At 35.1% G+C, this 25,240-nt stretch overlaps 1 long non-coding RNA gene across 3 annotated transcripts; it reads right to left on the bottom strand.

Moving 5' to 3' along the window:
* Window positions 1-12,621: 12,621 nt before the first annotated feature.
* Window positions 12,622-17,979, bottom strand: LOC106015161 (uncharacterized). Of its 3 annotated transcripts, none has more exons than XR_005266920.2 (4): window positions 17,679-17,979; window positions 14,326-15,800; window positions 13,228-13,757; window positions 12,622-13,134 (listed from the first exon to the last, which is right to left on the bottom strand). It is a non-coding gene; the product is annotated as an uncharacterized lncRNA (long non-coding RNA). The 3 variants fall into 3 exon arrangements; XR_005266919.2 differs by having other exon boundaries at window positions 13,228-13,405; window positions 13,601-15,800; window positions 17,679-17,978; XR_005266918.2 differs by having other exon boundaries at window positions 13,228-15,800; window positions 17,679-17,977.
* Window positions 17,980-25,240: the final 7,261 nt, after the last annotated feature.

Genomic DNA, 25,240 nt, shown 5'->3' with positions numbered 1-25,240 from the left:
TAGCATTCATGCTTATTTAATTTTAGACCAAAACCTTCAAAAATATATTGATCTTTTGTATATAAATATGTTGCGTGGATTCACTCAGGATCTGAGGCAGTTCCCCAAAGGGGGCGTATTGTTTAGTGTTACAAGAGTGTATAGTGAAATGAAGCCATCTGTATGACGGATGCGCTGCATGAAGTAAAGCTGTCTCATTAACCTTAACCACAGCATCATTAAACTGGTCAAAAAACAAGACTGTGCAACATTTTGGCACACAATTAATTTATTCACTAATCTTTTTTTAACTAAGAACATCTTTCTCAGCTGTAATGTTTTACTGAAGGTATTTGTTGGCCAAGAGAGCAGTTAAACAATTACATCTTGTAACTTCTGGCTTATTTACATAGTGCCTGAAAGAGCATCAGCAAAAATATACTGGATACATAATACATTTTTTTTTTAACTCTTTTTTTTTTTTTTTCCCCACACCTGTGTAATGATACAATAGTAGCTGCTCTTTAAAATAAATCCATCAGACTGATTTTCCTGATCTGATATACTAAGTAGTTATTAGTTTGTTTTATGTCCCTGACTGGTTCCTGTCATTCTCTCCTTTGCTGCATGCCAAGAATCCAGTCTCCCTTGTTACCATGACTCATTGCCAAATCTGTCATTAGTTTTCACCTAGATTGCTACAACACCACTTGTTCTCACTCCAATTCTGGTCCCCAAATGCCCCCATAATTATCTACATTGCCAATTCTCTTGCCCTGTCTCCTGAATGCGCTGTTCGTCTGAATGTAGAACACAATGTCAAGTTTTAGATTTGTTCAGAATTTTGGTTAATGTTAATCCATGGCGTTACAGGATTTTGTGTCCTTCCTTGTCATCTTCCTCATTTGTGTGGAGAAATGTCAGTTGATTTTCAGGTGGCTGCATACCATTTTAGATTTTTCTGTTCAAAGTGAATTAAACTGAAGAAAATGAGCTCATGAGTATCTATTGAGAGACTGTACAACTCTACAGGAGTTTTATTGAGCTGTGCTGTAAAGATTTGGTTCACTAGAGGGAGACTATGTAGACCTTGACACAACTGACCATTGTGGTCTATTTTGTCAGTAATATGCATACTGAAGAGAAGTCATTAGTCCACAGACTGGAGTCTCCTGCACTGCTCCATGAAGAATTCAACTCTGTGCTCTCTTGTATTACCACATACTGATAATATACATAAAAAGTTTATTTTGTATGTGCTTTTCAGTGGAAAAAAAAATATTATGGCTCACTGAGTCTTAGAAGTATTCTTGTGGAGCTTTCATTTTACATTAAAACTTCATATTGCAGGAAAACCTTATACTGACTACATGACTATACATGACTACATGAATTCAAGACAATATACATTGTTCTAAATATTACTCTACTGTGTAATTACTCTACTGTTTATTTCATAGCTTAATTTAGGCAAAATAGAAAATATATTTTCTAAAAGGAATAACCATCTTTCTAGAAAGAGTAGATTGTGTTAAAGGGTTAGTATATATTCACAAGGGCAAAGACAGAATCGTATGGAAAATTTGCTGTTAATGCATAAATATTACTGGATTGTCAGGTATGGTGCACCACACATTAGTTAATATGTTGCGGTCACTCCTTACTCCTTTGAAAAAAAAACCAGCATTTATTATTAACTTTGAATTCTCCAGTTCAGTGGGTTCTCAGAACCTTAAATTTATGGATAATTTATTAATTTAATTAAGGTATATGTACAGTCTCCACTCTCTATGATCTTGTCTGGAAATCACTCCTTTAAAGACAACAATAAATAAAAAATGCCTATTAGTAATGTGTAAATTCCCAAGGACAGGAAGTCAAGGCATTGCAGATACATGTGCAAATCATATTAAAGAAACAAAACTGAAGTCTGTTTAATGGCTGCAATCAAAATCTCAAGAGTTTTCTGTTCAGGAAAAAAAAAAAAGAGCTGAAAAGGGGCATGAAAACAGCTTTATTTGTAATACTTCCACTGTTTGCTCTTCAACTCTCATGAAAACATTGTATACACACAGTTCTCAGTCTTTCTAAGCTTTACCCCTATTTTTAGTTTTGGCGTCGGATGTAAATAAAAACATCTTCATGGCAACAAGTGGAAAGTCAACAACTGAAAAATGCTTTGAGAAACTTTCTATTGATCCCTATGCATTGGGAATGTCTGAGCATTTAATGCAAAATTGTAGTTCAGTTTTTATTTTCTTTTTTTGAGGAGGGACAGATTATAAGGGTGGTGGTATTTTGTATCGTTCAATCGTTCTAGCTAGGCAGAACATGCTGTGGGTACAGACAACGGCAAAATAGTGCCTTGTGCCAAGAGCCACGTACCAGAGTAATGATGAATCAAGTAAGGGGCACTGCATTCTCCTGTGTCCTGCTCTAGGCCAATGGATCCTTTTACCCAAGTGTGGATTTATTCATTGTACTGGTGCTCTGTTCCTGTACCCTGATGTACAATGAACTCAATCTGGTAAGATTCAAAAGATTTGTCCTCCTATTTTGATTATAAAATGGGAGATCTTACATTCAAATACTGGGATGGCACTGTTATATTCATAATAGAGATTATTTACTGGTAGTGAAAATATATCAAATGTACAAAAAAAAAATGTCTATGACTCTTTTGGAAGCTGTGCTATTAATTTTTTGCTTAGATTTCTGCTTTTGCTCATTTGGACTTGTGAGTTCTGTTATCTTTTCATACAAAGTGCTTAAACCTTGTACTTTGCTGAATGCAACTTACATAAAAGCTCAGTTTTGCTTGTGCTTTCTGGGTCATCTACAAGTAAGCACAAGAATTAGCAAAGTTACTTACAAAGCGAGTTGTTTGTCCTAACTCAGGTCAAACCACCAAAAGTTTGCCTGTGAATGTTCTCTGAAATCCAAATGACTTATTATCAGGCTTCCTTTGTTTTTGATCCTGTTGTAGGATGATGTGTTTTCCTAATGATGCAGAATCTCTCATTAAGTTCAGGAAACAGGATATAAGGATAAGTCAATTGACTCAATTTATGGGCATAATAAAGCAGGCCCTATTACATTCAGCAATCAAGGCAAGATGAGGTGAAACACAAAGCTGTAAAGTTGTTATGACAAATAGTTTAGTATTTACCTGCAAACACAGAGTTAATACACAGTGTTTTTGAAGTAGAATTTGAGGCATTATAATCTGAAAATAATAGTCAGAGTTTATTGTTTCATCTGTCATCTAAGAATATTTCAGAGTTCACTCAAAGCCAGAAATATCTACTCTTAAATCATGATGAACTACAAGAATTTTTTGAAGTATTTCCTAATGTCTGCTCAACATCTCCTTTTGGCCTTTCTGAGTCAGTGTTAACAGCTGGGGCATTTTTTTTTTCTTACTTGTAATATAATTAAAAACAAATTTAGCAGCAGAATAGAAGTTTTGTCAGTTGGAGGCCTGTTAGTTTTTAGGAAGGTGATTGGCAATGTACACAGCTGTTCCTGACAATTATGAAGTTAGAACAGGGAAACAAGGGAAAGAGACTAAATTTACCAAATATGGTTTCCTTTGTATGTCAGTGACAACAAATCATTGGAGTGGCTAGAGTTTTTCATGCAGCATGCATGAATCAAGGTCTTTTACACATACAGCATTACAGAAATTACAGTTGAAATTTAATATCTTCCTAGAGAAACCAATACAATAAATGTTTTCATATTGCATGAAACACAGTAGCAGGTAAAGAAAACATTGGCAATTGGGATTTAGGCTGTACTGTCTTAACAGGAAAAGAAATTATTTTATTTTCAGATGGAATATAGTCCAAAACCAGCACAGAGAAATGTTGCTTATTCATGCAATTAAAAGTCCCTTTGAACTTCATCTACCTATATCCAATGAAGTTCAAAATTATGAGAGCAGGTCTTGAGATTTTGCATAATTAGGTCTATCACGGTGCAGATCTTGCCAAAGGGGTAAAATAAGGCAATAATGAAGGAAACGTGAAGCAAGTTGTCAGCCATCAGTACTATTATTCCCATAGTATTGAACTATGGTACTCAGGAGCAAGGCTATTTGGAGGCATTCATTATATGTGTTATTATTTTGGGGAATATTTAATTCAGGGCTTTGACCACCTGTGACAGTTTCTGTAAGGAAAGATGTGTTCATCTGGATGTCTTATGTCCAAATCAAATTCAGACAATAGTATTTCACTTATATTATTCTGGACTGCTTTGAATTATCTTCTGTAGTGTGACACAGGAAGTAGACATTCTAAGGAAAATGTTATGAGTGACCCTTACATATCATTTTTATGTTTGTAAAGTGCTTTTGAGTCTTAAGGAACTGTAAGTGCTAAGTGCAAGGCATCATGAATATTACATAAATCTATGCTCATTAGCATTAAAAATTCAAAACCAGATTATTTTCAGTGACAGAATTTCTTCTTATGTTCACTCATTCAACAGGCAAAATTAAAGTAAAATACTAGCAAGACAATTCCAGTGTGAAGAAAGGCACTGCATTTCAAGACTAGGGGCAAAGGGATTAGAATCAGCATTGTAAATATTTTAATTATCCACTTCATACAACTGTTGGAATAAAATAATTTTGTAAACTCACTAACAATGTCTCAGTTTGCTATTTTTCTCCCTTGATATCAGAGCCTACACATTTGAATAACTATGGTGAAGATTTTTTACTAAGGTGGTCAAAATAAAATATAACAGCAGTGACAGTGCAGCTGCTGTGTAAGGTAAATGTAATAATGATATCGATGATTTTACTAACTTAGTAAACAAGAATTTACTTCGGGAATAGGGATTAGTTTGTTGTCCATCATCATTATTTCATTCATCAGACAGAAGTTGCCCTGGGCAACTGCTATGCTACTTATGCTACTTGCCTCTCCTAGTTTTAGCTTTTTTTTTTTTTTTTTTTTTTTTTTTTTTTTTTTTTTTTTTTCCCAGAGTGATTTGCATCTCTTTTGTCCTCTTCACGTACTTTCCATGAAGAGTAAGGAAAAGGAAACTTGTTCTGTGAGGAATGTGAAACAACCCTTACAACATCTTAAGAACTGGAAAACCTTATGATCAATGCACTAAGACGTATTTTGTGGGGAGAAGCACAGTCTCTTGATTGGACTGATTTTTAATGTTTAAATTTGCAGGTGACAGCAACTTCCATTGGCAAGAGCAAAATATATGCTTTTGCATTTACAGTATCTCCTTAAAAATCAGTTTGTTCTTGCTGCTGTTGGAGAACCTGAATAAATTTTGAATGTTGCTTGTGATCAAAGATCGGGACAGGGAAGAGAAATGTACATTTTTCTCCTTGTTCATATGCTCATAACAGTCTTTTCTGCTATTGATAAGTGTACATAACTCCCATTCCTCTGCTTCATGGACTCTCCCTCTCATTTCAAACCTCATTTGAAACTTATTTTCTCCCTCCTTTTCCTTCTTACTTACTGTATTTATTTACAAGCACATAGAGTAGTATTGAATGGCTTGTATACATGAGTGCTCTGTACTGCTTTGCCTTCTCAGCTACAGCTGAAGAAAAATAAAGATTTACTTTTTAAAATTTAAGATTTTGATGTGCCTATAAATTAAATATGTGAAATTTAATGGATCTCATCAAAAATTTTTAATCGTTTTCAGATTTATGTTTTTACCAGCACATTCCATTTCATCTTCTAGGTTTTGAGAACAGTATAGGAAAAAAACAAACTTCCTGTCTTTTATCCTGTATAGGAAGGTTATATTCAAGATAAAGGTTTAGTTAAAAAACAAAACAAACGAACAAACAAAAACAACAACAACCAACCCTCCTAAGCATTCTGGGAGAGTTTCAAACAATTTCAATGAACTTTGGACTGACTCTTCAGTAGAACTAATAATGTGGGCAAAATTTAAATTTACAGTGACACAGACTTTTGGGGGAAGAACAGAATGAAGACTTTTAGGAGTCTAAAGATGATAGGGGGAAGGAAGGTTCAGATGTAGATCTGAAAGTGGTTGGTAGGACTTCAGAGGGAGAATTGTAAAAGGCTGTAGCTGAAGATGGAGGTTTCTGGAGTCAATAGAGCTGTGGAGAACTTGAGGTATGAGAAATCATGGTATTTGATGTAAGGAATCCTAAGAAATCACTTCTGCCATGTGCAGGCAAAGTCTGGGGGAGAGCTTTGTCAGATAAGAGGAATGAGTATTCTGAAGGCATTCAATTAGGTGAAAGAGATTAGAAATAATAGGTCTCTGGATAGTCATCTTTGTTGAGTCTGTGGTTGGTGACTGGGCTGGTATATGGTTCCATCTGCCCCTTTTGGTCTTCCTGGGGACCTTTTTTTTCTTCCAAGTAGAAGTTACTCTTCAGCTTTTTGAATCTTCTGGAAGGGGAAAGAAGAGAAAGAGGAAGAAAGGAAAGTCAGCTGCCTTTGCATGGGAGGTTTAAGATGAGAACTAGGTGTGGGAAAGAAAGGAACTGTAAAATGAACTGTTCTTGGTAGAGCAGGGCTTTCTTCATCTGGTCTTTGCAACATCTGCTGGTACTGAGAGCAACAGCAGATACTATGCCACACACTTCCAGGGGCAGCAACACCAGGAGCAACTGGCTGTGAACACACAAGCTCTCCAGACCAGGTCACTGTCTCTTTAGGAACAAACAAGATGGATGAGCAGTATGCCAGTGTAGGCCGCTGAGTACTTCGTTGCTCGAGTCTGTGGTCATGTGTGAGCAATGTACAAATGTTTTTAAGCCCTTTTTAAGAAGTACATTGTTGTCATTTAATCTAATGGTTGGTTGGTGTGTATTTTGAGGACAAAACTATCGGGATGGAGTTGAGAGTGTATGTAGCAAATGTTGACTTCCAGGCAGATATATTTCCTTTTGAAGTAGTATAAAAGAAAAAATCTATAGCAACTTTATGAGATAGCAAACACAGATCCAAGCAGTGGCAGTACGAGCTGTAGGTAGTTGCTGAGTAGCCAACATTTATATTTCAGAAAGTCAGTGCACATTTGAAAAAGTTCACTGCACATTCATGTGTCACTGCGTGTTTTTATGGCCCTGCTGTGCATGCAGAATTGTTGGTTTTCTTCAAATTCAAAATAGTGTGAACCTGACCTGCACTACATAATAGCATGGACTCCTCTTGCAACATCTGGTTCCCTTCATACTGTAATAGACAAACAGCTAAACATTCAGTGGCTTAATTTCTTTTTCTTTTTGTGAATCTGAGGCCTCAGATGCTTATCAGATCCTGACGGGCTTGCTGTTTTTACTTAGGCAAAATCACTGCTGACTTTGAAGCCCATATCAGCTTTGTCTAGCTAATGAATATTGACTTGAGAATTTGGCCCCAAATTCCTTTTATAGATAAATCATCTGGAGCTCTCACATAAGCAAGCTGACTACTTATGTTTCCAGTATTTTGGGTGGTTGCTAGCATAAGGAGTGTCACAGAAGCAAATGACCTTTCTCACAATCCTTCAATTTCAAGTTGGAATTGGGAATTGAAAATAGATGTTTATATAAAATGCTTTTTTTTTTTTTTTTTTTTTTTTTTTTTTTTTTTTTTTCTGGTAGGAAAGTGAAATAAGTCTAATAACTTTGCACCCAGGAACACTCATACAGAAACAGATAGCAGTAGTATCAGCCTTCATTGGGAGCAGGAATGACAAAGAATACTAAAAAAATAGGACTGGACCTAGGAGGACCTACAGCTGCAAAACATTATGTAACATGTGGGCAGCTACACAGGTGTTATAAAACTGCTGGTGTTGAGGGACTGTTTGATTAGCTAATTACCCTTATAAAAGGACAACTTAAGCTGTGTGAAACTCCCCCAGCTGAAAACTCATTTTGTCATTCTATTTTCAAATTTTCTCTCCACAAATTACAGCTAAAAATAATTGGAAATTTAAAAGAAAAGAAAGAGAAAAGAGAATCTAATTTGTCTATAAAAAAAATCAACTTTTAAAATTCCTCCCTGGTGGCCTGGTATTATTAAATATTCTCCTTGATTTTTTTTTCTAAATCTTGGTTTATTGGAGAGAGAAAAACAATTATCTGTAAACGTAATTTTTAATGCATGGTAATAAAAATAAATGGTACAGCTTTGCTGGTGCTCACCTAAATCTTCTTCCCTGGTGGTCTAGTGGTATTAAATAATCTGTTCCACATGTATTCATCATTTGCTGACAGGAAAAAGAAAACTTTTTACATTTTACTGTCCACAAAACAAACACAATGTTAGTTAATCAGGTGGAGAAAACTTTTCTGAGGCCCACTCAAGAAACAAAAGAAACATTTTACTTTTTGAGCTGGTGATTTTTACCTCTGTTAATTTACATGACAATTAGTATAAAACTAGAAGGGCAGAAATTATTTCCAGAATGCCCTTTGTGTTCAGTACTATTTTGGCCAGATAATGTTTGTTACGGTTTTATTCTTTTTTACAACAAATTAACTGAAGTAATGAGTGTTTGCCACAAATTAGCTGAGTGCTGATGAGTCATTCCTTTGCTTTAGGATATTTACTGTCTGCTTTACATTTATAGATAACACTTTTAAATGTAAATCTCATAGTGCTTTACTAAATTAGATTAACAAACATTGTCCTTCCTATTTCAAAGAATGCTAAACTGATCATTGTTGATGTGCAGTGTGAACTTCCCTACAGCTCTGTGACAATTCCATGGCAAGAGCGCAAAATGGAAGAACCTCAGTCTCTTTTTCTTCCCCTATCTGATAGAGCAGTAGTGTGTCCTAATTCAAAAATCTGAAGTTTTTATTTTCCATGTGTCCTTAAAGAAAATAACCTTTTGGCAGTGGAAGTTAATTCCACATTAATTCTTATTCATATTATTTTTTGATATTTGTGCTTAAAAACAAATTTTCTCTTGACTAGTTTTAGACAGCATGATGTCATGGCCTTGTCTACTGTCAGAGAAGACAGACTGAAAATCACTGATTTGTTGGATGGAGTATTATATATATTAACACAGAGTTTTGAAAATACATGTCCATACTGTTATAATTTTGGTTTTGGCATAAAGTTCAGTAACAAATTTTAGAGATTTATCTGTGATAACTGATGATTCTTTTTATTTTGTAAAACAATATATATGATTTACTTATTAAATACAAGCTGATATTATTAACATATAAATCTCAAGTATTATACTGGATGTATACTTCATATGGCACATTGGGGATGTTGACAGAAACTGCTTCATTTCCTTTGGGCTGTTTTACTTTGATACAGTTTGGACATTGAAAACAGCAGTGGGTAGAAAATACATACTGGATCATTTTTACAAAAGCTAGTGCAGAGTTGTTTTTTTTTTTTTTTTTTTTTCCTTCTATAAAGCCTGTAAATAACAAGAGCATAATAGACTGCCATGAGATGTAATTTTGATCTCATTATGCTGTGAAGGCTTGATAACACCAGAGAGGTAAACCACAGGAGAGGAATAGATTTCTTATCACAATGATGTTAAAAGTAAAAACCATTCCAAAGGGTTTGCAGCCCATTCTTGGGAAGCACAAATATTTTTGCTTTAAAATAGGAAGATATGTACATTTGTTTTTAAACATGAATTGCTTTCATCTCAGAGGTATAAAATAATTAACTTAAACTCTGATAAAATCTGTAGTTTGTAATTGAAAACATGTGCATTGTGGGACCAGTGGAATGTTTCCAGCCAAGCTGTGTGTGGCAGAAAGGAATCTCTACAGAGCTCAAAGCATTCCTGGTTTTATGGTAAATGTCTCTCTCTCCTCACTGAATTCTTATTAATCAGTTTTATTTACATGGCATTGTAGTGATCTATTGAAGAGGAAAACGCTTTAAAAACATTTTGAAAGAGACATAAGAGTCCTTGAGGGAGTAGACTTTAATTTAGCAGCAAGCTCCTTTGTAAACCATTTTCAGTGATAAGGCTTTAAAAAAACACAAACTTCTTATGTATGTATGTACGTATTTGTTTTCTACTGATGCTGTCGGGGAGACTTTCTGGGAAACTCCTTTATAGTGGAGCTGCGAATGAATTGTGTGTCAATGATACGCTCTGTTAGAACTTAATATTTTTTTCATACTAACTACTATGAAAATATTACAAAAACAACTGCTTTCAGTGGCATGTGGTACTCAGGGATATTTATGCAAGCTAGAGCACTGTTTTTGGGGCAAATGTCACACTGTTAAATGTGAAGATGGAAGAGGAAAACCTAATCTAAAACCATTACTTGTGTCTATCTAATGGCTTCTTCTTCTTTTTCTATTTCTTTCTTTCTCTCTCTCTCTCTCTCTCTATATATATATATATATATATTTATATATATATATATATATTTTTTTTTTCCCCAGAACATTGCCTTTATTGAATATTTTATTCCAAAAAATATAGCTTCTAGAGATTGTTAATTTCTCAGTGAGGGAGTCTATTGTTGGTTTCTGAAAATGCCTCACTGAAAATATTTAATTTATTTTCTAATCTGGTTATCTTTAATAGAGTGAAGTTGATTCAGTTTTAATCCCTTTAACATTCCTGTGGAGATGATCTTTGAGCAGTTACATAGTAAAAAAATTCAATCTGGGTTAAAAAACCTCCCTAGAACCAAAGTAAAAATGTGGCAGCTTGCCTGTAGGAAATCCTATGTTGCTAGGGCTATGGTGCTAACAGTATTTATTTTTTTTTTAAAGATAGTTCAATGCAAGCTCAGATACACCTACATGAGTTGTAGTTCAACTTTTAAACTGTAATACAGAAACACATTCTGATTTGTCTCTAAAATACCAAGTGCCAAGTGTGTTACAGTGGAGAGTTTATGAAAAAAAACACTATCTGATTGTATAAATGAATACTGGAAAATATTTATTAAACAATGATGTACAATCTTTCCAGGTACTTAATTAATCACAATGTTTTTAAAAAACACTGTGATAGAAATGCAAATTCCATTGCACAGAAAGATTTCTGGTGGGGTGGTGACTACGACACAGATCTTTGTACCTTAAGTGAATTGAGAAATTAAAAGTAACTGTTAGAGGTTACTATTTTCTCAGAGATCTGCCATAACTCAAGGGGAGAAAAGCATTTTGGTAATGAACTGTGTATCAAGGCAAAGGAATGTAATGCTTTATTCTCTGTTCAGAAGAATTATGATCCTCCTGGTCTCACTTTTCATAATCTTTGCTTCTGAAGGAGAAATTGTCTTCAATCCCTTTGGCAGAATAGTCCCAGTGAACACCATAGGAACACTGTTGGGAGGGCTGCCTCAGTGCATCATTAGGGAAGGCCTCAGGAGTTTTAATACTTAGAGCCATGTATTGCTATCCTCTGGCAAACCTCATTCAGGCTTCTGCAAATGAGAATTTTCAAGGCTTAAAATTGCCTGATGCAGTAGACTTCTCTAAAAGACTTTATGGTTTAAGATTATTCAGCTCTGAGTTTATCAGAAGTCATTGTTCCAGTGTAACAGTTTTCAATATTGGGAGAATAATGTAAACAACTTCATGCTTTGGAAGGACTTTGAATTATTATTATTGTTGTTATTATTTTCTCCCAAGTCAGTCTGAGATAGAAAGTTATTGTGGAACCTTCTCCCTGAAGCCATTGAGAAAAGCTTTAAGTCTTCAGTGTTAAGCTCTATATTTGGCAAAAAGCTCTCAGCTCTGTTAAATACACAGAGATTTCATAGAATAACAAAGGTTAATAATTTCAGGGTAATAATTCATGACTAAAACTATGAAATAACCATGTCCTGAGCCCATTCAGTTCCATCCACTGAGTCTGTTTGAAACATTACATTTTTGTAAAAGCTAAAATATATTTTTTACTACAAATAAATAAACATAACATCTACCATGGTGCTAATATTTTAAGTACCAGGAACTTATAGAATTTGAATGAAAGTAGTATTATTCGAGTATGAATGGGAATCCAAAAGAAGATAGTGGGTGTTCAGTTTGAAACACACAGAAGAGATCCACTTTCATGCAGAGCAAAGTAAACAACAGAATTCCTTACCTCCAAGTTTAGATTTAGTATTTGACATATGAAAAAATTATTCTGATTAAGAAAACCTGTTAGATAAATTACTGACAGAAAAAATAAAATATCTAAGTATACAGCTTTGGCTCAGAAAGTCCCTAAAGTATGAATTGCTAGAAGCGGGAAGACTATTCTGGGGAAATATCAGTATATGATATATACTCATAATCCTTCCAAACCAGCCTTATTGGCCGTAACGGAAGATAGGATAGGAGATTAGATAGATGTTAGTATAGCTATTCTTCTGTTGATATACTGCTGTAATATCATTACTTTGACAGCACTAGTCCTTTGTCATAAAGTAATTCTTCTTACAGTTGTTAGTCTCTTTGATATTTGTACTAATATCAAGGACATAAGTCTTTGCAGTTAAAGCTAAGAATCACAAGACAGTATTTATGGATGTTACTCGTATTTCTGTTATTGCCTCCTTATGTGATTTGAGGATATTCATCAACTTATGTGCCTCTGTTTACTTATGTTAAAAGCTATTTTTGAGTTTTCATTAGCTGAGTGTTAGGATTCTTGGTGAGATTAAAATAAGAGGCATGAAAAGGCTCTACTTAATTATTTTTATTTAGCATTGCACTACATAATTTTCATTTTCATGTCTGTATTTAAGTTGCTAAGCATAAACAGCGTACAAAAACAATGATGAAGGACACCAGCAATATGTCTGGAGAGAAAAAAAAAAAAAACAAAACAAACAAAAACACACCAAATTTAGATGGGAATCTTCAGTTATAAGCTGTAAATCTGAGGAAAGTATAATAAGCATCAAAAAAGTCTTTCAAATAGAAAGTCATGTAACATTAACCTATCATTATCCACCCTGAGCATCACATGAATAAGCCCTTAATTGTATAGAATCAAGACAGTGATGACACAGAAATTATTTTATCAAATCTTCATAAATATCTGTCATCTCAGCATGATATCATCTCAGCATGATATCATCCTTCTTCAGGGTAATCATGAATGAGAACATGTATCACACTTTGGATTCTTCTCTGAAGTCACCAGTTGATTCATCAGGGATACAAAATGTTTCCACTGGGAAGTCTCAGATATCTGACAAAAGAGGGGTTTTGCTGTATTAGAGGCTCTGAACATTGGTAACCTTCCCAGCCCTTTTGTTTCAGGCAGTTTTTGTTTTGAACTCACTGATGAAGTAGTTTGAGCAGTCCAATTGTACAGGCATGGTATCTCTTCAGTAGGTGTCTGATTGGGAGCCTTCTGTTCTTTTAAAGTTATCATATGTAATGCTTCATTTGTAGCAGTAACAATGTTCCTAAAACAAGTCTTTTGCCTTCATGTATGAGTTCTGGAATGTATACTCATCCTCAAAACATGACAAGAATAAAAATGTTAAATAGACAGAAGTCACAAATAAATCCAGTAGGATCATTGTTTAAATGAGAAATCTCAGCAGTGACTCTGAAATGATACCAGTTTGCAGACCTATGGATAGGAAAGTTTAAAGTGCTAGCATTAGCATCTGCAATGGCCATTGCAGATCTAAAGGCAGGAGACCCACCTGTATGATAGCTATGTATGACTTGCTGGTCCTTGCCTACAGGCTTTCAGTTCTTGTGGTTGTAGTCCCATGCTGGTGGAGCTCTTTTTGCAAGAGCTCTGTAGGCACCAAGGTTGCAGAACTTCCCTTTTGCTGCCTGTTGTGATAGGACCTTATACTGGGAGAACATAGTGAGAATATAGTCATTGAAGAATGATGTTCAGACAAACTAAAATAAAACATTGACTAGCTTGATCCAAAGCTTGCATCATGTCTATCAGGTTGCTGTCTGTACTGACTGTTGGAAGAAAGGGCTGGGTTCATTCTGGAAGGTTCATTCATGAAAAGCTCATAGCTCTTCTACTTGTAAGGATTACATTCAACAGTTGTAATAAGACCAATTGAGTCTTCAGCATAACTCAGCATGATTTTCTCAAGCTATAACATAGGCTGAAAATTGAACCTATGAAATATAGTTTTACTTTATCAGATACAAATCCCCCCAAAATAGTGTCACTATGTATGTGCTTTTAAAACTTGGTGCACAAAAACAATTATCACGTCCTTTCTGCTAATATTTGCTTTCTCTGTTCCACCACAGTGAAATTGTTGACTCATCTCTCAAACTGCTCTACTGCAAGAAAAATAAATGTAGCACCCATTTCTTGTAAGTCTTTCCTACAATGCCAAAATATTCAAGAATACCTCTAAAATTGTTTTGTCTTTAGAACTAGAATGAATTTTACCTTGAGAGTCCTGAGTGGCACCTTTGATGCTGTTTGTGGAAGAAGTGCTAATATTTCTGTTTCTTGCCTTATTTCTGAAAACCTACAACCTCAGAGAATTGCACAGCCAGTGCTGTTGTACAGTGACTGTGTGACAGGCTCATTCCCTCTTAGAAAAGCACAAGACTGCCCTTTTCACATAGAATAGACTGAAATAGACTTAATTGCTTTTTGTTAATAAACATTAGTAAAGTAATATTATGCAACACTGTAGTTCAACATTATTATTATTATTATTATTATTATTATTATTATTATTATTACTATTATGTGAGAGTCAAATGATTACAAGTGGAGGATTGAAAAGGAAAGGTGAGAATTGGCTGGTGGAGTTAATGTTGAATGTACACAACAGCATTGTTTTGGCAAGTGAAAAGTCATTCTGTGTGGTCATAAAGTATTCCACAATGTATATCAGAAATGAATAATTTAATTGATGGGTTGGAAAATAAGAAAAGGAGTACGGGTGAACACAGAGAAATCTTCCTAGAGAGGGTACGATTGCTCTTCCTTTGTAGCCTGCTGGCCAGCAACTGCTTCCAATGCAGACAGCAGGAGCCACGCTGGTGGAGCCAGCTACTCAGCTGTGTGTGTGTCTCCATAGCTGCAGGCCAGGTACAGCTCCCAGTGCTAGCCAGGACAGCTGCTTTTCCTGTGGCTTCTTGCCTTCATTGTCCTTACTGACTAAACATATGGACTTGTTCTTCAGGCTGTACTTACATAAGGGTAAACAAGGTTCTTTATGTGAGAGGAAGAGATGGTTAGAAATACATTTTGTGTGCCATTTGTACTTAATCTTCAAACGTATCAGCTAAGCTGAATGATGTCAAACACAGGATTGATAAGGCATAGAGAACAACAGAACAAATAAGTTTTCTGGATAATTTAACTCTACCTTTTTTTCTCCTTCCTCTATCTGCACCTTTATCACTTTAAAGTGCACCAAATGCTAACTGCTCATTAGAGAATAAATATGCCTATGGTGTTCTATAAATTAAGATCAGAGTTTCAGTAGTGCTGAGAGCCTGGCAGTTGATGTCAACAGGAACTGCAGGTGCTCTGTACATCTGAAAATTCAGGCCTCAGTTGTTTTGTTTTTTTTACCAGAGATCTGTCTTGAGTGTGGCTGTATGTGTGTTTGGGGTTAAGTGTTAAAAACTCCAAAGCAAATACCTAATTGCAAATGAAGAAAAAAAAAAGTCTTCATTATGTTTCCATATATACACTTGAGATAAATGTTTTACGGCATCAAAGTGAAAATAAAGTCTTTCATTTTCATATGACTACTTGAAGATACTTGCAATGTTCTGAGCATACATCAGAATAGAGGAGGAGAGAGGGCTAGCCATGCAAACTTGCAGCTGATGTCCTGGGGACAGATCCTTGCAGTGGGGAGAGCTCCATTATGCGCTCAGGCACTGGTTCACATAGTTCTCCTTGAAAGAGGAATTCACAGAGACAGACACGTCTGAGATTTCAGCACTTAAAATGAAAGTCAAAGGGCATTGTGCTTTGAATTTAAAAATTTTAAAAGTGCTATGGATAGTGATCTGCAAGTCAGGTCATAGCAAAGTTTTCTGAGCATCCAAAGATACTGGTAATATTTTTTGCAACTGGTAGCTAATTCCTGCCTTTTTTCTTCTTTCAGAAACTAGCAGCACAGGAAACAGTAGTAACTTATTTCATAGATTTTGGCATTATTCTTGCTTTTTAAGAAAAATACATTTTATTGAGGAACTCTTGAGAGAGGCCTACACAGAGCTGAAAAAATCTATATTTGGGGCTACATGTTCTGTGGGGAATATAAAGAAAAGATTGCATAAGTATTCATTTGCTGAATGAGGCAGAGATCTGTGGAAAAGTGCTGCATGCAGTCATCACAGACTATGTGGAACTTTCTACTAAACTTTGTCTGGTTTGATAATTTAGTATCAGCTTTATGTAGCTGTGTAAGTGTGTAACTATATTAACTGTCATAGGATCATCACATGGCTTCATGGGACTGTCCTTGCAGGAAGATTCTAACAGCATGGATATCACAGGGTTGGAGCATTATAAAGTTACTTAATATAGTAACAGCCTTTTCTTTGCCTTCTAAATCACATATGTAATATTTTCTGAAGTGCTAAACATACTCAAAATTTAAAAACTTGTTCCTAACTGAACAGAATTAGCACTGATTTTGTCAGCCAATGCATTTATTTAATAAAGTCCCTTACTTAAGCAAGCTCCTGGCTGTGTTTACAAATGCCAGACAATATAATTAATCATTTTTGGTGTATTACTCTGCTAGCTATTGGCTGTGTAAAGGACATGCCTTGCGTTTTTCAAGTACTATGAAAGAAGTACTAATGTTAAAGGCAAAATCTCAAACAAACAAACAAACAAACAAAAAACAAGCGACTGTGCCAGGAAAACAAAACAAAGCAAACAAAAACAAACAAAAACAACCAACCAACCAACCAAAATAAACAAACAAACAAAAACAGCAACCCACCAGTTCATTTTCATAAATTTACGTATAACCTTTTTTGGAAACAGAATGTGATTTATGATCGATCCCATTTTAGGGATCTGAGCCAATGTTGGAGACAAAATAGAGTCCTTGAACTGGCAAGTGATCTGTCCCTTTAAGAATCTCAGCTTGATTATCACAATGAGTCTGCATGCTTCGGAGAGACAATAATTTAAGTCATATTTTTAAAAAATAATTGGAAAAAATAAGACCTCCTTCATCACTAGGCTTTCTAGATACTGAAATGGAATCTGCATTCCCCATCTCATCTGCATCAGTGTCCCCTCCAAAATCCTGTTTCTTTAGTATTTTTTTAGAGTGGTGTGGTAAGATGTCAGTAGGCTGCATATATTACTGATAAATTAGGATGGAACAGTAGTTTAAAAAGGTATAAAAGAAGAAAAATAAACAGAAACATGAATGGTAAAAAGGAGAAGGAATACCGAATGAATAATAAAATATTTAGTGCTTTTCAATTAACTGTTGAAATGATTAGTATACTAGTATATTATATCATAAAAATCATGTCTATTAATTTTTTGCAGCCATTATCTTGGCTGTGATTTATTCCTCTCAAATCATTAGCAATGCTATTAAAAAGGTGGGTATAGATGAATGTTCTGGATAGTGTGCAGTAAAATAGCAAGATTGTGGCTGAGGGTCAAGAATGAAGCTGAAAACCAACAGACCTGGGGGGACAGAGATGGGGGACTGAAAGGGAACAGACATCTGAAAGGAGATGAAATGAAGAGGAAGAAATACAGCAAAAACCATGATCTGACTCTGTCCAGTTCCTTACGGTAGCGAAGTGCTTTTCTGGTAAGATTCCTCCTCTCTTCCCCCAAATGCTGCAGTTTAATCTCAATCCTGAAAAAATGTTCATTTCCTGAAAGGCACAGCCTTTTGGAATCACACAGCTTTTCTTCACAATGGAAATCTGTGTGTACATCACGAAGAAGATAAATATGTGTATGAATAAGAGTCCCTGGGGTCTTTTCTGAAGCAATGAAGCATCCTTGTTTCAGGTTACAATGGCAGCTTGAGGGCAGCATTTCCATCCAGAAGAAAATGGCTGTGACTCTTCATAAATAGAGGCCTTCTTTGAAAATGAGATAAAGTGCATAACTAGGAATGTGTTAACCAAAGAGAGAAGAGAAAGATCAGCAAATTGAAAATGAATGGCTGACACGTATTTGGTAAAAGGTTCCCAGTGGTTATTTCTTTGTCTGAGTGGTCTTTTTTTTTTTTTTTTTTTTGTACAGATAGATGTGTTTTTGTCCTGATTATTAAGTAGTAATATTAAGCTAGTATTAATTAAAATTTTAATAAAAATTCCCTGTTGCTTTTCACACCTGAAAATGACAGTCCTTCACTCAGCTTTAAGGATTCAGAATCAGAGTTTTGTGTTAATGTTAACATCTTATGTTCAGGTAATTAGACTGTGCATTTAAAGTGAGATCAGACTTCTTATTTTTTTTTTATTTATTTATTTTTCATTATAGTTTGGAGTAGAAAGCTTAGACTGCTACCAAAGAGGTAGTAACAATGCTTTGTAAGTGCAAAAGTGAGTTATATTACAAGGCCCACAATTTGTTTGGCAGAAATACAGACTGGTTGGCTGGTGGGAGAAAGAGGAGCTGGCCAGCCTGGCAGAGGGAGGTTAACAGCCATTCCTCTGTACAACACGATGGCTGAAGGCTGCAGTCTGCAGCATGACTGTCTGATGAACTTTCCTGTGTTTGCTTCTGCCCTCCCTTATTAATTGATACCAATGATAGCAGAGGAAATGTGTGTGCTTACATATGTTTTGTTACACCTTTTAACACAGGTCTAACCAGTGGGCATGCCAGGGACTGTGTTGTCTGCAACTTACTCTGTCTGCACCTTAGACATCTAGGGAAGCTTGTGGGCTTTTAACTCTAGCAATTATCGTACGCTTTTGCAAGGAGGGAAAGAGATAGGATGATACTTTTAATAGTAATTAAAAAACAAGAAGCTGTGAATATGGGACACAGCTGCTGGTTGCAAGAGCTCCTCACACTGTCTCAGCTCCTGGTTCTGGACAGTAGAAGGGAGCCTTTTAATCTTTCACATCAAAAATACATACCTATTTCTCAGTGGAAGTTGAGCTGGACTCTACCCCAAGCCAGCAAATAGTCCTTGGAGGAAGAATGGACTCTGGAGTCCGCAGTAAGGGAGAGAGAAATTTGGAGAGTGAAAAATAATTGATAACAGTAGGTGGATGAGTAGATGCTTTCTCACTATATGGTTTTGTTTTTTTTGTTTGCTTGTTTGTTTTGGAGACCTGTTTCACAGGGCAGGTTTGTCCCTCCCTTTACACATATTTGATGGAATGAAGATGTGGAAGGCCTTAAACAGCTGATTTTCTCACACTTCCACATGTTTGAATATGTGCTTTCAGTAATTTCTCTGAGCAATGTTAAGTGACTTGTTCCTCTGCATTTTGAGTTAGTATGTGTTTATCTCTTCAGAAAAAAAAAAAAAGTTATCATCATTCCTTTTAACAACAAGCAACATTATGATGATTATTTTTGTACCGTTTCACTGGAATTAATATGTTTAGATAGATAGCATAACCTGACATAAGGAGAGGGATTGTTTACAAAGTTTTGAACCTCCACAGAGGATAATGATAATTTTAACATCAGTACCATGATATAGTATCATCAATCAGCTCCTTCCCAGAATGCTGTCACTTCCATAAAGGTCAGTGGCAATTTAGAGTAGGTAATCTGGCTCTGGATGTGCCAGGTAAGTTACACCACCAAGTAACGTAGTGGTTGACTGGATTAAAAGATCTCAAGAGTAGTGCTATTTGATTTTTAGAATGAATGAAGGGCATATTAATAAGTACATGTTTTGTAACATAGAGTTTTCTATGTTTTGACTGTGGTCTTTTATATGTTAAAAGCACATTAATCCACAATTGTTTCTCATTCTTAATTGCTTTAATATAGAAACAGGGTAAAGAGCTGAGTCCAAACATGAAGTAAAGGGGTGATAAAATTTACAAATTCCATACTAAAGTCAATCAAATTTTCATTTAGCTTGACATTCAAAATCTGCTCTCAGAGCCTTACTTGCTGTCTTCTTGTCTTTGTTTGATGCTTCAACCATTACCTTCATACAAAAACATTTCAGCAAAGGGGCAGCCTTTACAAAATTCTGTATTCTCACGCATGTGTGCCATAGTTTAATGCACCTCTTATCACAAGATTTCTGCTGCTACCTTATTGCCAATCCACTTAAATTCCTTCTGTATCCTAGCACCTTCCTTATCCATCTTTTGGCCTTTTGCTGAATCCTTCTTTCTGTTGTTTCCCCTTTCCTTAGTGTGCTGATGTGAAGGCCAAGCTAATAAGCCTCAAACCTTTTAAAATTGTTTTACCGCACTATTTATTAGCCAGCAGTGCAACTATACACCTTTAATTTATCTAATTAACTTTAAATTCATATATATTTTTGAATTCTACAGTTTAATTATGCAGTCTGTCAAAAAGCACTTTTTCTTCATTTTTTGCTTGTTGATTATTCCATGAGAATTTGCAGAATTTTCTATAATCTGTCCTACAATGAATGCACATTATATCTAGTATCAAAACTGGTCTGAAACAAGGCAGTTGTGATTTTCTCCATTAATCTGCTTGTTTCTCCATCGATGTTCAGAAAATCATAGTCTTTCTTTCATTAGCTGAGATGGTGGTAATACACAACATTCTTGCAAGCAAAAAAGTCCCCTTTTTGGAAAGAACAACCTTCAAAAACATTGTCTGTATCTTATCAGCCCTATTTCTGCTCCCATTGAAGTCAAAAACAGTTTACCATATGTGATTTATTTTTGTTTTATTCTATTAAAAGCAATGCAATATTTGGAAAATGTCCACTAAAGAGCAATTATAGTACTTATTACTATACACATAACATCCTAAATTTTATTTCTCTTTTAATATCTCTTTCATATGCTGTCATACCCAAACATATCCCAGTCTTGTATGCAGTATGGACATGAATACTTCCCCTAAAATCTATTAGAATCTTTGCATGAGTAAATCTTCTTGGATAGTACCTATATATGTGAATATTTATTAGCTGCATGAACAGTATGCAGTGAAGTGAATATCAGTAGATTATTTTAACTGTTTATCTGGAGCACTTGTTCTATTAGCTCTCCTTGTAAGGAGATATGTTACTGTTATATACTCGTTATATAACTATAATAGCACATGTAGATGTTGAGTTAATAGTAACAACTTTGTCAACTTTCATACTCTGGATCATCTCATAAGTGACATAAAATCTCAAAATAGGCCACAGGTAAAAATCAGTTCTCTTCATATAAAAGTCCAGATCCTGCTCCAAAGAGATTGAAAGGACAATAGTGAAATAGTGACAGAGAAACCTGACAATAGTGAAACAGTGACCTGAGAAAAATTCAAAGTATGTAGAAACAAGAAAATGGAAGAAGTCTAAAATTTTACTATGATAATAATGAGATGTAAATATTCAGAAAAATACTTTTTGGATCTTTCAGTGGTAGGATAACGTGTATCCTACCACAAGTAATAAAGTTTGCTTGAAATGTCTTTTAACAGCATGTAATAACACTGTTTAGCCTGAGGGGGAGCTCTGAGCCTATTTTAGAGCTCTAACGTTACTGTGTCTGGCATTCTGTCATTATATAATTGCATCCAGCTGATTTCTTTGCAGTAATCCCGACATTTGTTAAATAACTCAAAACACAGAATGACAAAATGGTAGAACTCCTCCTTTCCTCCCCTCCCCCAAACATATATTAAGGCTGCCTTTGGCTGGTTCTTATGTTTATCTTTGCCAAATGCTTGTGATTCTTTCTCAGCCTAGAAATTCCCCTCAGGAAAGTTAGTTTCAGCTTTGTTTGCCTATATTTATTTATTTATTTATTTATCTATCTGTCTATTTATTTATTTATTTTTCAGATCAAGTGAGGCATACAATTAAAACACCCTTTTAAATTTATAAAATGGATGGATACCTTACCATAAGCATATCCTTAGTATTATTGTTGACATTTGTCCATCTGTTGCTTGTCTGAATTTGAATGTAAACACATCACAGGGTAGAAAGCCACACATTTCTTGTTCTTCCCTGTATCTGGAATCACACTGAGTTAAGGTTTATGCTTGTAAATTGGGCTTGGCCAGACAGGAGGGTTATCCAAAGATCTGAAATGCAGACTTTACTGGCATTTTAAAGCTTGGTGACATTTGGAAGTAGGAGTTTGATTCTGGTCCACTGCTATTCTTAATTTTACTTGTTAATTACTGACAATGTAATAAATGTGTTTCTGATGCCATGACTCTGGTTGTCCCTAATACCATCAACCTTATTCTTAACTTATTATGGCAAGAATGGCCTGAAGGAAATATCACTTATTATTTCAATTGTAAGTTTTATTCTAATGACAGTAGGCTGAATCTTCACCCAGACCCATTAATTCTTTTTGTTTAAATTTGGTCAAGGAGTTACATCCTCTGCCTATGTGCCATACAATTGACATTTTAGGTGATATTTCTCTTTTATGTATTTGTGTGTTAAAAAGTATAATTCCTGTAACATATTTTCACATGGATCGATCATGTAGTGAAGGTTATTATAAGCATATGTCTTGTCTGGTATGCCTACCACAAACCATAGCATGTCTTCATAGGGAGATTATTCTAAAAGATAGAAGATTAAAAAGAGAACATTGAATAAAAGTGTAAGACATGGAAATAAAAGGGAGAAAGTGTTCTCTGGAGACCAGTAGCACTGCAAGCTAATAAAAGTCATACTGTAGTACTTCAATACATTTTATTTTAAATATGAAATTTAATTTTATTTGGATGTAGCATAAATCCAGTGACAGCAATTGTTAGATTTAAGAGACCTCAATATGTCAGTCTTAAAACCAAACAGAGAGAGTACAGATAGTTGTCACTGAAAAACTTCCTGTGATCAGAACTAATGGTTCTGGATAAATAATACAAATTGTTCTGGATAACAATACAAAGCCAGGACATGCCCATTTACATTCCAGTCATTTTAGTAGGAAATGCAGACTGCTGTTTTCCATGTACATAAATATATAAAATGTATTTTGTTTGATGAATTGCAGCCAATATGCAATGGATATCACACAGGTGAGTGTTCTCTTCTACACATTTTCATATTAAGACTGTCTTGTTATTAAAGCTCTCTGGGTTTCTCAGGAAACATAGGTTTAGTTCCAAGGTTCCAATATGTTTAAATGATGTTTGTCATCATAGTTCTGGGCTTAGCAGTTCATGAAGTAATGTGACTAATATCTGTCATATGTTGGTCGTTCTCTCATCCTCTCCCCAGGGAAGAAGCATGTGCAATGAAATGTCTTGTTTTGCAAGAGTTTTTATTTTAAAATCCACAAGTTGCTGTGTACTTATTTTAGGGATATTGAAATCAAATAAATGTGCATTGCATTGGGAATGGAATCGGGTGCATTTTTTGTGGTGGTCCTTATTCTTTGTGGGAGTTTACTGCGTGTGTTTGGATGAGCTCCTGAGAAAAATCCATGCTCTGCAGACAAACATTTATTATCGAGTTCTACTGGTTTAGGGAAGTGTAACAGTTGGCAACAGCCCTCTCCTTAGAGCTTGAGGTGTTTTTCTTCTGTATTCTAGGTTCAGACTGTTGAGGAAATGAGTACGTGATAAAAATGGCATGTGGATATGCTTGCGATAGCTCTGTAGGAGCTGCCTCAGAACCTTTGAAACCTTTGACAATGTGGTATATGGGCCTGTGGACAGCCATAATGCAAACCTAAACCCTAAAATTATCCAACTTAGAATGCAGGGCTTCATTCCCAGGTAGCTCCTGGCCTAACATTCACACAGAAGGGGCATTTTTTTGGTTGTAAGAGGAGATAATTTTATACATAAATACACAAAATATATTGGTCTGTGTTCCAGAGTACTTGGAATTGTCTGTTGATACCAGTTTTCCTTGTCTTGTCTGTTATAGTGTGGTGTTAAAGAATGAAAAGTTTTGTAGTGTGATGGGAAATAACATTGAAGAGTACATTACTGTACTCATTGTGGTAATTGTGTCTATAAAATTGCAATCCAACCTTGTAAATTATTGTAGGATGACTCATAAGTGGTGATAAATTGTTATAACAGGTCTTTGGTGAGTTGGTATTTGCAGAGCAGGTCTATGATTATTGCAGGATCCAGAAAGTGTGCTCACATAGAGGTAGTTTCTGTGAGGATTTGAAGTCAAAAGGAAAGAATTTCTGGCACTTAACATGATTACAAAATCAGGTCTGTAATGACTACAGTAAGAGGGTACAGCTTGCCCTTTTTTTTTTTTTTTAATTTAACTATGTGTAAAATATTTTTAGTAAATATACATTTAACAAAACTTTTCATTCTTAATATGATAAAATAATAAGTGCAATGTTCTGTCTTTGTGCTTATTAAAGATTCTCCAATCTATACACTGCCTCCATCAGCTAAATAAGTCTGCTGATGTACTGCTTCTCTGAGGATGACAGAATCTGATGCACAAAAAATAGCCCATTTGGAAACAGTGAAATCTTTCTCTCCAAAATGATTCTTGGTGTGTTAGATAATCACTTAACAGTCATCCAAAAGAAAGAAAACCAGAAAAATGTGCCAAATCTGTGTTATATATCTCCAACCTTATATCATAATGCAAATGGGATTTTAACAAAAAATCATTTATTGCAGGGTAGAAATGGAATACAAAAATATTAGTACAGTTCACACACTATATACATTAAAACATGCTAATATTCTCAAAAGTTATATTTTCTAAGGAATTTCAAATGCAGAGAACACCTGGACTAAGTATGAAATGGAAACGTGTGCTATTATTATGAATAATACCCCCAATTCTGCAAGCACTTGCAAGAGTAAAGAACTGTGAGCCCACTGACAGCCCAATATTTCTTTGTATGACTGATTTCATTCAGAAGTTTCCAAGGATGCTCAAACCTTTGATCCTGGAAACATCCATGAACTGTACCTTGCTCACAGGAGTAGCTTTACAAATGTTAACAGGCCTACTTACATCAGTAAGATCAGTGTTTGAATAACTTTTGAGGAACTGGTGCCTAGATATTAATGTAAAATATGAACTATTAATTAATTAATGTGCACTTGTGAATAGTGAAATGCTGCTGCAGATGCCTATGGACAGTCTCATAAATTTGTTAAGACTAATCATGCGTTAATGCTACTAATATATTTAGTTGTCTCCAGGTTTGGGCCATGGTCTTCAATATAGTGTTAATTTAATACAATTCTATTTTAGGCTTGTGACAGT

Source organism: Anas platyrhynchos, chromosome 7 (assembly GCF_047663525.1).
Source record: "Anas platyrhynchos isolate ZD024472 breed Pekin duck chromosome 7, IASCAAS_PekinDuck_T2T, whole genome shotgun sequence".
NCBI classification, from domain to species: Eukaryota; Metazoa; Chordata; class Aves; order Anseriformes; family Anatidae; genus Anas; species Anas platyrhynchos.
The sequence above is the reverse complement of the archived record's forward strand: the minus strand, read 5'-3'. Positions and strand labels throughout refer to the sequence as shown.